The following is a 15,693-nucleotide window of genomic DNA, read 5'->3' as shown; positions in this document are numbered from 1 at the left end:
CACCGAGAAGGGCCCGGCGCGGTGGCTGCATGGACTGGTCCCGGCCTGGGCCTGAGCTCGTCCACCCCTTGGACGAGGTCCTGAGCTTCTCTGTGCCTCCATTTCCTCACCTGTAAATGGGGTTGAGGGGGGTAACCAGCATCTGGGGCTGGCATGCAGCTTAAAGGAGACAATGTGGTTTGACACTTTGAAAGTCTTTAGTGCTTAATAAACAGTGAGTGGCAGCGATAATTAGAGTTATCAATATAGCGACATGCCACAATTTCAAATCATATTGTCAAATAGGATGGAGGCTGGAGACATCAGTATGAACTCATGTTTACCTAAGTATAGATACAGACGGCCACAGAGAGAAATACTTACAGCAATGTGCATGTACCGGGGTTGGTGTGCACACACACAGGTGTATTTCTTTGCTCTGTCAGCTGAGAAGGCCTGAAGGAAATGCCATCCCACTAGCAGTGGGCACGCCTGGCACCAGATCTTGGTTTCTAATACCATTTTCCAAAAAAAGGAGCCAGGGCTCCGTGGAGAAGTGGCTGATTCTAAGACTGGGGCAGGAGGCATGTGAAATGAGCAGCCTGTGGTGCCCGGAGCCAGGAAGTGCTCAGAAGAGGGGCAAGAGAGCCAGCTGGAAGAGCTCCCAATGGTCAAAGCTGGAACAGTTTAAGTAGCAAAATAAAGTATCGGGGTCGGCCCGGTGGCGTTAGCGGTTAAGTGCACACATTCCAGTTTGGCGGCCCGGGGTTCGCCGGTTCGGATCCCGGGTGCAGACATGGTACTCCTCGTCAAGCCATGCTGTGGTAGGCATCCCACGTATAAAGCATCCCGGGTGCAGACATGGTACTCCTCGTCAAGCCATGCTGTGGTAGGCATCCCACGTATAAAGCAGAGGAAGATGGGCATGGATGTTAGCTCAGGGCCAGCCTTCCTCAGCAAAAAGAGGAGGATTGGCAGCAGATGTTAGCTCAGGGCTAATCTTCCTCAAAAAAAATTAAACTAAAAAATAAAGTGTTGAATTATAACCCAAAGCATAAATAAAATAAATGTCCATGAGTCCACACTGACACAATGAAAAGAATGAATAAATAACTCTAGGAGGAATGGACACACGTCCCATGCAGAAGAACGCTAAGTCGTTTATCTAGCGGAGCCTAGCTCCCTGCTGCTCAGGTCGGGGCTGGCAGAGTGACTTCCAGGGAGGACAGCACGGAAAGAGGAGAGAGCGACGGGATGGTGGGGAAACCCGAGGAGGGCTACCTGAGCCAGGTGACCAAGGTCGTCATCCGTTGTGAGTCACGCTGATCGCACGTGCCCTCGATGTGATGGGGTAAAAAGTCACTTTGCTGCTGAGAGCCCCCGACCCAGGACCCAGGACCGAGTGGAACCACGAGAGGAACCTCAGACAAACTCTCCCAACAGAGGCGCAGCCTGTAAACCCCGACAGCCCTGCTCCACGCCGCCAAGGTCACCGGAAACAGGGAGAGTCAGAGAAACGGTCACAGCAAAGGGGGCCTAAAGGGACGTGACAACTCATGTGACGTGGATGGGATCACGGTCCAGAAAAAGGGTGTCAGGTAAAAACTAAGGGAATCTGAATAATGCATCAACACCGCTCCATGAACTGTGACAAAGGTCCCATCCTAGCGTTAAGGCGTCAGTCACGGGAGAAGCTGGGGGAGGGGGCTGTCTTTTCCGTTTCCCCGTAAATCTAAAACTGTTCTCAAAAACAAAGTCTATCTTAACAGCGAGATCCTCTTTCCAGTATGCTTTTTTGCGCATTCTTCCAGTTCTTGGAACGACTCTCCGAACCCGGCTGACACGTCCTCGACATCAGCATCTCTATTGTTCTGCCGTCCGTCCTGTGGGTTCCAGACCTCAGGTGTCCAGACCAGAGCATGTTCATCGCTGGGTTGATGGGAAGTGGCCCTTTGTGAAAACCTTTCTGTGTGGAAACTGTGTCCTGAGCACAAGGACCTATTCCCCGGACGTGGGAGGACTGCCACACGCCACATAACGACGTTTCGGTCAACAACGGACCGCATCCGAGATGGTGGTCCCTTAAGATGAGCACCATAGAGCCGGGGTGTGTCGTTGGCTGCACCATCTGGTTCGTGTAAGTGTGCTCTGTGATGTTCGCACAATGACGAAATGGCCTGACACATTTCTCAGAACGTGTCCCCGTCATTCAGTGACGCATGACTGTAAACCTTTGGTTCGTTCAGCCTGTAGACACCTGTGTTTACCTCAATGTCCAGCAGTTGCCATCATGGGGTCAACCTCAGGAGTCATTACTGCTCTGGGTTAAAGTTCCTTCTTCCTTCCGTTTTTCCAGTTCTGACCTCAAGAGGCCAGTGCCCCCGTCTCCAGGCAGGGGTCCATCTGAGAGGTGGTCCCAAGGCTCCACACAGGACAGCATCCATGACAGAGAATGGTCTGGCTCAAAACGCCAGCAGTGCCGCTGGTGAGGACCCTGCGGTAGAGGAAGGAGTGGGCCCCAACCCGCTGGACCCCCCGCTCCACGCCTCCGCCTTGGCCCCGAGGGCAGCTGACACCGTCTTGGGGGAAAGAGGCAAGGGGAAGCACGAGGCAAGACACCCATTTCTCAGAAAGTCTGGGTTGGAAGTCGGGGGCCTGGGTTCAAGTCTTGCATCTGTGTCTGACTCATAGTGTCACCTTTGGTCCCTCACTTCCCGTTGTCTGGACCTCAGGTTCCTCATCTGGGAGTCAACAGCCTGGGCCAGCTGATGTCCCCAGCCTTCCCCAACTGACACAGCGCTGTTGAAATCAGGGCTGGCGGTGTGACGCCCCCTCCCCAGCCTGCCTCGCCCTCCCAACCAGCACTGACGTCCGAGCCCAATGCCGTGTTCGCGACGAACAAACTCGCGTTCATGCCAAGCAAGCGCACTGCAGTGTGTCCTCCGGCTGCAGTGACCGGCCGGCCGGCGTCTCTCTACTTCTTTATAACGGGAAGGCTGCCCCGGGGGGCGCGGTGCCCCATCGCAGGGCCCGGCTCTGGGCTGGAAGCGAATCACAATGAGTTTGCACTTTGTATCTTGCAGTCACTCAGTCCTTGTTTACCACAATCTCCGCTGGAATGACATTCGAATTCCTCACCCTGCCTCCAAGGCCCTGAAGGATCAACGCCTCCCTCTCTGTCAGCCCTCTGCCTCTCGCTCACTCTGTTCCAGCCACAGTGGCCGCCCACCTTGCTTGTCCTGACCTCAGGGCCTTAGCCTGTCTGTTCCCTTCGTCTTCAACACCCTTCTTTTAGGTCGCAGCTGCTGCTCAGAGGGGCGCTCTCCAGCCACCTTATTTCAAGAAGTCGCTGGTCACTCTCCATCACACCCCCACCTCATTTCCTTCTAAGCCTTTACCGCCGTCTGAGATGCTGCTCTGGTTTGACTTGCTCACCATCTGTCCAAAGGCGGGGCTTTGGCCTGTTCTGTTCTGTGATGCGACCCCAGTGTTCTGCCCAGGGCCTGACACGCGGCAGGGTCTGAGTAAATATTGGTGAAACGAATGAATGAATGAAACCAGAAGCATTGAAATCCTCAGCAGTGGCCCTAGTCTGCAGCTGGAACAGCTGGTACTGGCTGAGCACCTGCTGTGTGCCAGGCACCGGGCTGCTGTTTCACCCCTGCTGGGGCGGGTGGTGTTTTGGTCCCCATTTTGCAGATGAGAAGACCGAGATGCCCAGGCTTCAGGGTCACCAAGGATAGAGCTGGCTGTGAACCCAGTCTGGGGACTCCAGTGTTTGGGCTCCTTCCCCCTACTAGGTTCCAGGGAGGGGAGCCAAGCCCTGCCCCCCCAGCACACGCACCTGCCTGTCCCCACCGCCTGGTGGAGCCCCTGGGGCCAGGATGGGAGCCGGGTGCGCGGGCAGCCTGGCCTTGTGCCAGCCCGTGCCAGGAACCGGCTTAGGGAGCAAGCAGTCTGGACCAGTCCAGGGGTAGGTGATGTGGGCCGCTTGCCCCAAGTGGGCTCCTAGTGTTCACCAGGGCACAGAGGGTGGCAGCAGGCACAGGGGGCCTCTGGGAGCCTGAGGCTCCGGTCCCCCCTGCCTTCCCCTGGCGGTAGAGCTAACCCCTGAGGCCCCGGCCTGGCCCCTTGCTCAGTTTCGTGCTCTCAGCCTGGCAAAGGGAAGATCATCCCACAGCCTTCTCCAAGCAGCCAGGCCCAGAACTGGGCGACGCCGGGCCCACAGAAACCCTGGCACCTAGCACCTGCCCGGAAGAGGCCCCAGGGTGGGCAGGGGATGGGCAGGTGAGCAACAGCTGAAAAGCAGCCTGCGAGTCCTGAGTGCAGATCCCTCCTTGAACGCGTGCTAGCTGTGTGTCCTTGGACAAGTCTCTTAACCTCTCTGGACCTCCACCTCTGGCAGATGAGCAGTCCTGTTGATTCAAGTGCAAGCTCCAAAGGGAGAGAAGGAGGGGGAGGACAGGTTCCCCCTGGGGACGGGGAAGTCCCCTAGTCCGCCTCCCACCCCCAGAGAAGGTGGCTGCCCCGCTGGGCCTGGAACAGCCAGTGGGAGTTTGGCACAGAAAGGAGAGGAAAGGGCGCTCTGGGCAGAAGGCACAGCCTGGGCAAAGGGTGGGCATTTCGCCTGACAAGCCTCTTCCCCACTGAGGTCCAGCTCCAGCCCCACCCTCGGAGGGCCTCCTGCGCGCTCCATTGTGGGAGCCCCCCCCATCAGGGCAGCTTATCTCCCTCCCTGCACTTATGGCAACCTGCTTCGTTTGTTTGTTTTTTGCTCCCTCTGCCAGGTTCTCCCAGGGCAGGGACAACTCTGTCCTGCTGGCGGCTGGGTCGCAGAGTGTAGCTCAGCTCACGCTGAGCACCTCGGGAGCCAGCGACCCCTTTCTGTGCCGTAGATCCCTCATTATGGAAGGAGCTCCCCCACGGCTCCCCCTCCAGGGTCACGACGAGAATCAAATGCGTTAACGTTCGTTCGTGAGCCCTCAGAACAGAGCCCGGCCGCAGCCGGTGCCCTGCACGAGCGTGTAAACAGAGAACGCGATGAGTGTACTCAGGGTGACGGCACACAGATTGGAAAGTCACGATACTGTCGATCACCACGCTGGATAAACTCTCACCCTGCGGTTTACGTTTACATTGCATTTTCTGTTTTCCTTCTTCCTGACTTTTTATTTTGACAAATTTCAAACCCAAATTTCAAACAGCACAAGGGGCATCTCGGTTCCCCAGCCCTGGACCACTAGCCCCACACACTTGCCCTGCCGCTAGATGGAAGAAGAAAGACAAACGTGTAGGGTTGTATTTTCTCGTCTTGTTTTCCTTCCTGACCCAGGTGGGAGCAAGGTGAAGACACTGAGATAATCGCCCCGTAAACACTTCAGCTGCTGTGATTTTTCATTTAAATCTCTCACTCCGTGGACGGATGAATTCTCGGGCACCAACTGTGAGTGATTCACTGATCTTATAAATCGGTAATTCTACAAATCTACTCATTGATGAACCCCTGAACCTGCAGGCGGCCGGTGCTAGACACCATCGTCTGCTGGTCCTGGAGTCCGCGCACCGCTGAGGTTTGCTCCCTCGGTGTCTGGGATCCCGGCGCCCAGGCCCTGTGGCTCAGTAGCCTGTGCTTGCGGCTGGATTCCACCCTTGGGTGCCTCTGAGGCCTGATTCCCACTTCCCAGAAGCCGGTGGCGGGGACAGAGCAAGGGGAAAACCCCGCCGGTCCCAGCTCCTGACGCTATGCCCAGCCCCAGGGGTGCCAAGTGGCACAGGGACCTGGGTCACCGGTCCAGGGGTGAGACCCTGGCCTGGCCACACCCAGTGGCCCTGCAGGGCCTCACCGGGGTGCCCAGGCCCTGCTCAGGCCAGCCGGGTGAGGGGCAGACAGCCGGCCCCCACCCCCGCCCTGTGCATGGAGCAATCCTCTGAGTCACCCCCACCTCATGACTCGCCTGCCTGCCACCACCAAGGCCTGTAATTACGGCCGCCGCCTCCTCCTCTGAGGCCGGGTCTTATCGGCCCATCGGGGCAGGCCAAGCAGGGGGACGCCCCAGAGGTCCCCCACAGATGCGACCGGTCCTGGGGCCCAGTGGCACACGATCCAGGTGTGCCTCTGCCATAGGTGGCAGCTAGCCCCGAGCCCAGAGGCTGCCCTTCAGCTCCCAGAATTCCCACTGTGCAATCCCCGAGACTCTGCCTCAAGGTCCACCGCTCCAGCCGTTTTCCTGCTAACGTGGAGACGGATCGCTCACAGGCGTTTCGGAGGGAGCTCTCCAGAGCCCAGCCAGGCAACCAGCCCGGTTAGGACCGGGGCTCAAGGAAGGCCCGGAGGGGAGCTGCCTGTGGGTGTGGCTGTGCTGGAGAAGGGGCGACGGCGGAGGGGTCATCCCCAGCCCTCTCTGGAAGTAGATGACCTTTCACTCCCTTGTTTCCCCCTGGAGGAAGGAAGTCTGGGTCCCATTCCACGGATGAGGAGACTGAGGCTCAGAGAAGCAGCAGACCGACTCCCATCCCCTGGGCCGTGGCACGGGGGCTGTGCTGACGTTGGGGGAGTGGGTGGCGGCCGTTTCCAGGGAACAGGGATTCCCCCAACCCCCAGCAGAGTTGGGGGATGCTGGCGAGGGCAGTCCAGCTGCAGTCAGACACCCTGAGTTCAACCCCCAACTTAACCCCTCTGTGCCTCAGTTTCCCCAACTGTCAACTGGAGACAGTAACAACGCCGGCTTCATCTGGTTGTTGTGAGAATTAAATCCACGTGCGCTGAGACGCCCCCTGAAGGCACGCACAGGCTCCTCCCGTCCTCCTCTTGATGTGGGCCGATCCCTCCTCCCCTGGGTTGATGGAGGCGGGAGGCCGAGGTGTGAAGGCGAACTCTGGGCCCCCATACCCTCCCCACCTACACAGGCCCCTGGGAAGCTGCAGCTGACCCCAGGCTGCCCCCCACCCCAGGCCAGGGTCCCTAGGATTAGCACCCCCAAGCCACGCTCAGAAGACACTCACAGACACCTCTGGAGGCCCGCACGGGGCGGCTGCTCGGCAGTTATTAATAATTTCCTCCCTCGTCCCTCCTCAGACCTGCTCAACCAGTCTCCCCGCAGGCGGCCCAGCAGCCTGACATTTGAACCAGCTATTATTCTCTCACTTCTGGGAGAAGCGAGGCGGGAAGGGCCCTTGTCCTCCTGCTGGCAGGGGCAGGGGACAGGTTCCTCCTCGCTCCCGGCTCCCCAGGTGCCGCACTCAAGCTCCCCAGAGCCATGGGCTCGTGGCCCCTTTCCTGAAGCCCAGGGAGAGAGACAGAGATGAAGTCTGCCAGGGCGCAGCCTGGAAACCCGTCTTGAACAAGGGCAGGTGTGTGGGGTGGTTAAGACTCAAACTCCGGTCTGGATTCACGGCCTGGCTCTGCCCTTTACACACTGTGTGGCCTCAGACAAGTCACTTCACCGCTCTGAACCTCCGTTTTCTCATCTGCAAAATGAAGTGATGAATTCCCACATTGCAGGGTCAGTGGGATTTAAAAAGCCTCAGGCCCAGTGCCCAGTAGGGCACACGGGAGACAGTTCTCTGGGGCCGGGGTCTGCTCACGTTCTTTCCTCCTGGGGGGGCAAGTGGGGCTGGGCCAAAGGGCCAACTGGAGCTGCCCGTGAGACAGAGCAGTGAGGCCTGGAGGCGCCAAGACTTCGAGGCCCAGGCCCATCTCCAGCCAAATCTGAAACCCACCAGTGGGACAGGCCGGGGTGCGGCCCCCCAATTACTCCCTTTCTCTGTCATGACCGCTCGTGGCTCCTCCTCTCAGTTAGGGCGTCTGCAGCACCCAGCACACCTGGCCAGACCCGGAAGGCCTGGTGCTGCCCGAGGCATCCACTGGCCAGGGGGAAAAGGGTGAGTCCTGGGGCCTTGGGGAGTCATCGAAGGCCCTGAGCAGGGGCGGCCCCGAGCTGGGCAGGTCAGAAGCTTGAGGTCTAACACTCAGGGCCTCCCCAGCTGTCCCTTTCCCTGGGGGAATATTGGAACGGCCGCGAGCTCAGGTGCCTGGTTCAGATCCAGGCTCCGATACTTGTAGCCAGCCGTGCGGCCATGAGCAAGTTACTGCACTTTTCTGCACCTTGGTTTCCATCTGTAAACAGGGGTAATAATAGCCGAGAATTAGGGGCAGTTTAAATGCAGCAACGACTTGTAAAGCACTGAGCACAGTACCTGGTACATAGTAGGTGCTCAATAATTGTAAGCTGGTAGTTGTTTCTGCATCTACCAAGTAGTTTTGCTCTTCATGCTGTTCCCTCTGTCTGGTAGGCCCATCTCCATACTTCGCATATGAACTCCTATGCATCCCTTAAAGCCCCACCTAAATAGTCCCTCCCCTGAGGAACCATCCCTGACCCCTTACACACACACACACACACACGCACACAGGGGAAGTCTTCCCCTCGGGGCTCCCTGCCACCACACATGGCACCTCCTGGCAGCACCATAGGTAGATAAGCTGCTGCCTGTGGGGTTCACCATGAGATGGCCGGCGCCTGGCATGGAGGGATGTGGGTGGAGGGCTCTCTCTCTCTCCCTCTCTCACTTTGTCTCTTTTATTTCTCTTATAATTTCAACCAAAACCAGATGCGAAAAGTCCCCACAGATGTGGGGAGAGCTTCCAGTTTCTCGTCAAACTTTGAACATTTTCTCAGGCCACCGCCAGAGCGAAGGACAGCGCGGATCCCACAGTGTGGAATCAGGATGGAAAAGCCCTTTAATCAAAGACGTTATCGATTATTTAAAAGGAAAACAAAAGGAATGTCGCGGGGCGAGGTAAGGAGAATGGGCCAGCCCTGAGTGCTGAGCTGGAACAGTCCTGAGATAAGTTGTCAAGTAAAACAAAAATGAAACGAGGCAAGACCGGGGTGTGAAGCAGACCGACTGCCGTCCGGGCGGGAGGAAGGGACGATTTACACGTTTGTTTGTGTGGACGTAAATCAGCTCTGGGGGAAGAGAGCGGTTAACAGCAGCTCTCTCTGGGGAGGGCAAGTCGGAGGCTGGGGGTCGGGGAGGGCAAAGACTTACTTCTCACTCCATATCCTTTTGTGCTTCTTGGATTTTGTACCATGTGTTCACAGTAGCTAGTCAAAAATAAGCACATGAATCAAGTTTAGGGCTTTGCAAGCCACGTACTCCAGCACCAGGCCCCATCTGATACAGGAATACTCCTCAGCACCCCTGGCAGGCTATCCTACCTTGAATGCTCCCACTGACGGGGAGCTCAGTAACACACCAGCTAGCTAATCCATCCTGGGGTAGCCTGGAAGGGTGGGTTTGGTCTCAATGAGAGGAGGCAGATGCGTGCTTCTGGGGCTGCAAACAACGCCTCTCTCTTGACCCCAAAAGTGGGTGGGAAATGGGTGTTCCTGCCTGGGAACCCACTCTGAGGGCCTGCCTGTCCCCAGGCCCAGGCAGGAGGTAGGCAGGGTGGTAGGGTGTGCTCCACTGTGACTCAGGCCCCACAGGTGCCCGGGACACAGCCAGCTTCCAAGGACAAGGCTGTGACTCAGGGCCACACAGCAGGGCCAGCCCAAGTGGCAGCTGGCGGGCCACCAGCACACCCGCGCCCTTCCCAGCCTCGAACCCCAGCAGGGCCTCTGTCCCAGGCACGCATCTCCTGGCTCACCACTGCCCCCTTGGCAGAGGGCGCAATGAGGGGATTAAGGCTCTGGCGCCAGACAGCCTGTGTTGAAATCCTGCCTCCACCATTTGCTGGCTTGAGCCTCAGTTTCTCCATCTGTCCCGGGGTAGCCACATTGCCCCGCCCGCTCGCAGGGTTACAGAGCTGCTCTGAGGGATCCAGTGCAGCGTCCAGATCGGCCCGGCTCAGAGTCCACACTCAGTGGCTGTCGGCCGCTCCCGTTGTGGGGCCAGCCCGATGCGGGGGTCGCCGACCCCGGAGCCTCCAAGGGAAGCTTGGCTGCCCCGGCTCAGCCCATGTGGCGTGGACCGCAGGCCCTGGAGGAGCAGTCTTCCAGGGCACCTGGCTTCAGCAAGCTCCCCCAAGCGACCCCCAGGGAGTCCTTTGTCCCCCTGACAGGGAGCCGCTCCACGAGCTTCCCCGTGTCATGAGCTGTGTCCCCTTGCCTGGAGCAGCGGCCCACGCACAGGCATCGCATGGGGCCCCGGGCTCAGAAGCTCCTATGCTGGGTTTCAAGCTGGCGCCATCTTGAAATCCTTAATTTTGGACAAGGGGCATCACCTTTGCCGCTGCACTGGGCCCCGAATTCTATACACACGAGGCCGACACCCGGTGTGTGTTTTTGAATGAATGAATGAATGGATGGATGAATGATCTACTGGATGCAGGCTTGTGGCATCTCACCTGAGAGCCGTGGATTCCAAGTTCCCTTCTACAGATGGGGAAACTGAAGCTCTGCAGGTGGGCAGACTCACCCCAGATCACCCAGAATTGGAACCCAGGCCTGTCGGCCCGGAGCCCAGGGCCCGTGGTCTCCCCGGGCGTGGCAGGGGCAGCTTCTCCCGCCGGGGGAGGCCACAGCCTGGGGGTCTCAGGGCAGCCGGGCCACACCTCCAGCCCTGCCCTCCCCCGAGCTGTTCTGCTTCCCTTTTCTCAGCTGGGGAAACTGAGGCCCAGCTCAGGGAAGGCACTGGCCCAGTTTGGCAAGGGTGCCTGCCCCGGAGGCGGCCTGGCGGGGTGCCCGGTCAGGGGGTGGGGGCCTCTGAATCGCTCCTCAGTCCCCGCCGACCACAAGCGGGTTGGGTGAAAGGCAGCTGCTCCCCGCCCGCTTCCCCGCCAACGTGGGCCCAAACAATGGGCCTTTGTGCCCGGCGTGGGCGGGTTGTCAAGGTGCGCGGCCCTGGCCCTGAGCCCTGGCCTCAGCCTCCACGCGGGCAAGGGGGCCGGGCCAGGGGGTCCGCGGGGGCCGGGAAATCCAGCAGACGCGGGAGCGGGGCCTCCCTGCTACAATCACAGCAGAGGAAACCGAGGCACAGAGAGGGTGCCCCACGCCCGCCAGGCCACACAGCACCTGGGCATCAGAGACAGGACGGGAACCTGGGACGCCAGCCTCCCTCTTGCTATGGTCTGAGTGTCCCCGCCGTGTTGAGGGGCTTGACATCGCTGCTGCTGACCCCTGCCCTTTGGGGGGCCAGCAGGGCCAGATCCCCTTCCTCTGTCTTCTCACTAGCCCCGTGCCCCCTTCTAAAGGGGCTCAGCCAGAGTGTCACCCCAACCTTCGCCGTCTCCGTCTCTGGGGGGCCCCCTCAGATCACATCAGCCACAGCATTGCTGGGAGAATGTCGCCCCTCCCAGGGCCCTGCCTGACCCACTCCAGAGCGCTCCCCTTTCACCGTCACGTGCCCAGCAGGACACCACCTGGCCAGGTAGGCCCTGCCCTGAGCCCCATTTTACAGGGGAAACTCGGGGCTCTGTGAGGCGGCTGGGCTCCCCGGGGCCACCCGCTCGGGATGCAGCAGTCAATGCACATAGTTAGACTCCAGAGATTTCCACGACCCCCAGGAGGAAGAGGAGGCTGCAGACCAGGCCTCGCCCTCGCGGCACCAGCCTTCTCGTGGGAAATAAAGAGAAGCCGCTAGCAATAGTACTGACAGCCAGTAGCGACCAGTTATTGAGCGTTTCATAAGTGCTTTGTGCGCAGAACCTCATTTCATTGTCACGAAATCACTAGGAGGCAGGTATTATCATATTCCCATTTTACAGATGAGGAAACTGAGGCTCTGAACAGAAAAGTCACAGCCCCAGGTCACACAGCAGAAAGTGGGAGGAGGCGCTAACCCCTGGGCTTCTGGTCCCCAGAGTCCCAGTCTTGTCTGCTTCCTCCTCCACCACAGCCAAGCTCCCTACACGTCCCTCGGATGCAGCCGCCCCCCCGTCCTCAGCACGTGCCAGGACGGAGGCGACAGCCCCACCCCCGTCCTCATCCAGCACGGGACAGACAGCATAAGAATCCAGAATGAGGATGCCAGGCAGGAATGAGCCAACCCTCACCGTCCACGCTCAGGAGGCTGGAGGAGCGCCGTGGTCTGTTCACCCGGCAGATCCGACTGCGAGAGTGACAGACACCCGAGCAGCCACCCCAGCGGGGACGGCTCTCCAGAACAGAGCCTCAGTGGAAGGGGAGCTGGTCGCAGATGCAAACGTATGAGGGACGCCATCCGTACAGTTACTCCCACAAGCAAAGCAGCACCCCAAATCCCTCGGGGGGTGTGTGTGTGTATAAAAGCTAAAGATGTGGTGCAAGCACTTTGGGAAACTGGCCATAGCTTCAAAAACTAAATACAGGCATGCCCTGTCTCTGGCAGTTCCACTCTGGAATATACACTAGAAGAAACGCATTCTCGTGTCCACCAAAAGCTGTGAACGAGAAAGTTCACAGAAATGGGGAAGAACGCACGTCTGCGTAGACAGCAGGGCAGTTAAACCATCTGTGGTCTGTTGAAACAGTGGAACGCTATGCAGCCGTGAAAAGGCATGAAGCACTGACACGAAACACGGACTGAGCTCACCACGGGCACGACGTCGAGGGAAAGTGCCTGATGCAAAGAGCACACACGGATGGACGCCATTTACACGAAGTTCAAGGACAGCAAAACCAAGGGCTCAAACGGGTCTGTGACTTGATCCGGGTGGTGATCCCACGGGCTCTCAAAATTGCCCAGTTAGATTCGGGCATCTGACCGCACTTTATCCGTCCATCCGACAAACACCAGGACAAAGATGCACGTGGCGTCATGAGCACCAGCTCCAGGGGCGCAGCAACTTTTAGGAGAGACACAAATGGGGGCAGGGCAAACTGGGGTCCCCTGTTTGAGGTGTTTCCTTCTTAGGCTGAGTGATGGCTGTGCAGAAATTTATTTTACTATCCTTGAAACTTTTTTGAAGTGTAAAATATTTCATTGAAAACCAAACCAAAAACTAGACCCATTTCCAGAGCTTCTCCTGCTCCAGAGCGTGCCGTGGCTCCCTGCTGCCTGCGGGCCGAGGCCTACCCTCCTCTTGCATGCCATTCGAGGCCCCGTCCTGGGCCTCACCCTGTCTTTCCAGCCTCCTCTCTCGCCTCTCCCCAGCAGCCGAGCTGGTCGCCTCGCTCTTCCCCTAACACGCCTCCCACATTCCCATCTCCTCGCCTTCCTCCCACCTGGAATGCCTCCTCCTTCCTGCTGCTTCCTCTGTGCCAGGCACAGGCCGCGGGCTGTCGGCTATTAACCCCTGAAGCCGGGGGCCGAGCCATGGTGAGACAGGGGCATCGCTTTCAGACCCAAATCATCTCCACTGCCACCCCCAAAGCCACCCCAATTAATCCAAGCACAAAGAGAGGTCCTGCTGTGCCCACGGTTCCAAGACAAATCCCCCCACACCACATTTCCTGAGTGCCTCCGATACAGAAATCTGGCCCACCGCCCGGTTTGGTCTTCACTCATCCCTAAGGATTGGGTGTTTATCACTCTCATTTTACATAGGGGGCAACTAAGGCTCAGAGAGGGCAAGTGACTTGTTCAAACACTCAGCAAAGACTGTCTTGCTCCTGAGATCTTTTTCTCTGAAAGCTTCCAGTCATGACTGACTCCCAAGCTTGTTCCTGCCTCAGGGCCTTTGCACTCACTATTCCTGCTCCTGGAATGCCCTTTTCCCGGATCTTCCTGTGCCCAGCTCCTTCTCATCATTCTATTCCCTGAATTCAGGTCAGAGCAGGCGCCTTCCCAGAAGCCTGCTCCCACCCCCTTGTAAAGTAATCCCACCCCCATCTTTCTCTGTCACATCTCCACATTTTATTCCAGTCAAATAACTTAGCACTATCTGAATTGTTCCACATATTTATTCATTCACTTCCACACTACGTGCCGCATGCACATCCCTTTAGGATGTCCACACCACAAGGCAGGGTTTTGCCTGTCTTGTTCACTGTTGTGTCCCAGGGCCTGGTGCAGTAGATGCCCGGTAAGTGAGGCATCTGGCTGAGTGTGCCTACCAGCGTCCCACCGCAAGGATACGGCAGAGAAGGCAGTCAGGGACCGTCTTGGGCCTGAATCTTTCTCTTCACCGATCAGCTCTCCCCAGGTCCAGGGCTGCACTGGGTCCAAAGAAACAGGAGAGAGAGGGGACAACAGGCCAGGCCGTGCAGCCGGGCAGGCCCCCACCACAACCCACCCGACAGGTTGGAAAGGGCCTCACCTCCCACCGAAAACATAAATTTTTTGCTGTTAATATTTCTGAGTTTGTGTAATGGTGTGATTTTCCCCTGATCCTGTCGCCAATTTTTAGTTCTCAGTTTCCTGTTTGCATTGTGGCTCCATTTCTCCAGATTTTTAGCATTTTCAGGTGCTTCTAAAGCTCATATGGCCAGACAGGGTAGAGACCAAAACAGAGAGAGTCAGAGAGAGACCCCAAGAGACAGAAGGAGAGAAACTGAGGCAGAAAAGAGAGAAACAGGTGGACAGAGAGAGACAGATGGGGACAGAGAAAGACAGAGAATGACGATGACAGAGATGGGGGGGACCACAAGACAGCGCCATCTGACTCGCATGTCTCCTTCCATACCACACACCTCAATAACAACAACGACGACAGTAACAATAACAATATTTATTGAGCGCTTACTGTGTGCGAGCACGTGCTACACATGTTTGCACGTGATCTTGTTTGACTCTCACAACCACCCTGTAAGGGGAACTGAGGCACAGCGAGGTCACCCAGCACACCCCCAGGCACAAAGCCAGCAGGTGGGGAAGCCAGGTTTGCCCCAGAACCAGGCTGAACCATCTTCTCCAGCAGCGGGCCTTGGGGTGTCCGGGCTTGTTTTGGGGGAGCCCTTCTCAAATTTGGCTGTGCCAGCTACCTGTCATCCTGATGCGACAGGGCCGGGCTGGGGCCCAGGACTCTGCATTTCTAACAGCCCCAGGCGGGCCCGATGCTCTGAGGCCCAGACCACGCTCCGGTTTAGAGGGGTCTGTCACCCCGAGGACCCAATCAGCCACCACTCCAACCACCACCCACACCCAGGCCCTGGGGCCATGGCGGCCCTCTCGTCTCAGTTCTTCCTTCTCAGCACTTCCTGTCCATCTGTCATCAGATTCCCGGGAATTCCCCGTGAGAGGCTTGCACAAAGATGTTCATTGTCGCATTGTTTATAGAAGGGCAAATTGGAAGCACCGAAAAGTCCACGGTAAGGGGCTAACTACACCGGGATGGATGCAGCCATCCCAAAGATGGCAGAGCAAAGCCCAAAACATACGTGACGTCTGACCTAGCAGCTCCACTTCTAGGAACAAATCCTACGGCCTTGCACGTGGGCACAGATGCTTGCACAAGACTGTCTGTTGCAGCGCGTGGTGGTGAAAGCCTGCCAACTCCTGACGCCCACCGAGGCGGCGCTGGCCCATTAGGTCAGCCTCCGTGAAGGATGCTGCACAGGCTTAAGAGGAGCCCGCTCGGCACCCACGCGGACCGTCTCAGGAGCTGCTGCAAAGGGGAAATAACCAGACGTGGAAACAGCGCGCACATCTGCTGTCTGAGGGAAAACAGAAAGCAAATAAATGTTTTTGTTTGTAGGTGCGTGGAACCCTTCTGGAAAGCAAAACAGGGAAAGGTCTCAGGGAGGACCTGAGAGGCTGGGGACCCGGCAGGAGGGGACAGACTTGTACTGTTATTTCTCGTACTTCTGGTATTTGGGGCTGTGTGAATGTATTAGCTATTGACGAAAATTA

Source organism: Equus asinus, chromosome 15 (assembly GCF_041296235.1).
Source record: "Equus asinus isolate D_3611 breed Donkey chromosome 15, EquAss-T2T_v2, whole genome shotgun sequence".
Lineage (NCBI taxonomy): Eukaryota > Metazoa > Chordata > Mammalia > Perissodactyla > Equidae > Equus > Equus asinus.
Note: the sequence above shows the minus strand (reverse complement) of the source record.